This window comes from Tupaia chinensis, unplaced genomic scaffold, assembly GCF_000334495.1.
Source record: "Tupaia chinensis unplaced genomic scaffold, TupChi_1.0 Scaffold000026_1, whole genome shotgun sequence".
In the NCBI taxonomy this organism is placed as follows: domain Eukaryota; kingdom Metazoa; phylum Chordata; class Mammalia; order Scandentia; family Tupaiidae; genus Tupaia; species Tupaia belangeri.
Window position 1 is genome coordinate 720238 of NW_006159456.1, and position 1690 is coordinate 721927.

General features: G+C 38.3%; 1 long non-coding RNA gene across 1 annotated transcript in view; it reads right to left on the reverse strand.

The window, feature by feature from the left end:
• Window positions 1–242: 242 nt before the first annotated feature.
• LOC114007385 (uncharacterized) overlaps window positions 243–1690 on the reverse strand; it is a 2761-nt gene continuing 1313 nt past the window's right edge. Inside the window, exon 4 of the long non-coding RNA XR_003549024.1 lies at window positions 243–337. This is a non-coding gene — a long non-coding RNA (uncharacterized LOC114007385). The remainder of the gene's footprint in view (window positions 338–1690) is intronic.

The window sequence follows — 1690 nt, forward strand, 5'->3', positions numbered from 1 at the left end:
ATTGAACTAAAATGACACATAAGCACACATGCATGCACATATACCACACACACACACACACACACACACACACACACACACACACACACATTAATGAGGAGACTTCAAAAAGCTCATGAAGGATAGGTCCGATAGTGCAAGTGGTTAAGTGATGTGAATGGTGAGCTGATCCCACATGGCCAACCACGGTTCAAATTCTGGCCCCATCAACTTAAAAAACATACCAGGCACATGTGCACGCTTGCCCCAAATCCTAGTGGGTTGGAGAAATGGATTGAAGCTTGTCTATGCTCCATTGAGAGGTGTTTTCTCTTTCTCTGGTGAACACACACACCCTCTGGCAATTAAAAACAAAGCAAAACAAAGCTCATGGAAAAGTGGAATTAAAGTACAAATTCGCATGGGTACAAACAATTTTGAAATTCATACAGTTTCTGTAATGTACTTTCTCTATGAATTTTTGAAGACATTCTCTCTCCGCATGGAGAGAGAGAGAGAGAGAGAGAGAGAGAGATTTTAAGGAATTAAAAGAAATCATTTCATACAATTGTGAAGGCTGGGAAGTCTGAAATTTGGAAGACCAGTAGACTGGAAATTCAAGCCAGATTTTATGTTGCATCATGAGGAAAATACTTTCTTTAGGAATCATCAATGTTTGTTCTTAATGTCTGAAATTATCAAATCTACCCAGATTTGGGAGGGTAATATGCTTTACTTAAAGTCCACTGACTTAAAAGCTATCACATCTAAAACCACCTTCATAGCAACATCTAGACTAGTGTTTTTTCAAACAACTGGCATCCTGCACTCATCAGGTGACGCATAAAATTAACCATCGCACACATCACTAAGTTAGATTTAACAACTGTAATTATTTGATGTAGGGTGAAACATAACTTTTTAATCTTTATGGGAAACAGAGAGATGTAGAAAAATTTCTAAGCAAAAAAAAAGGTTCCATATAAAGGCCAGCAGGTGGCGTGGTGGTTAAGGCACTGGACTCACACATGGCCCATCACAGTGTGACTCCAGGACCTAGTAGCTTGCTATCTCAACTTCTCTATCTTGTGAGCACACATGTCCTATAGAAAACTTAAAGTAATAATAATAAATAAAACAAATAATTTTTAAAAGAAAGGATTAAATATAATTGTGGACTCAGTTTGTCTGTAACACATGGTTAAAGAGTTGGCCTGTTTATTTTTTAGTATGGATATATATATATATTGCTCCTGGTAAGTACATATGGCTGTATTCACTGTATATCGCACTGAGGTGTCTGAGTAAGGGGAAACACAAGGATGGTAATCATCTCACAGGTTGTTTTCCAAGCCATTTGTCCCAGTTAAGATTTGTCCCCTTGCTTCAATGCCTTTCTTCAAGCAAGGCCACCTTTCTCTCTTTTGCACAAGAGTGCCAAGAATTAGTCATGCCAAGCCTGTGCCCAGGAGCTGTGGCCACCCAGAAGAGGTACTTTAATCAAATTTGCATGAATATGTCCTAGAGGTTGTCAATAGCCACATAGAACTCTTGTGTCTTTAAATATATTCTTTAAGACATACATCCCAATAATTCAAAAAGGTCTTTCCTCCCACTAATTGAAAGATGAAAACAGAGATTATTGTAGGCTGAATGCATAATTAGCTTTCCATTCTCCTCTTTGCCAGAACCACCTCCTTTTCTTCCTGCT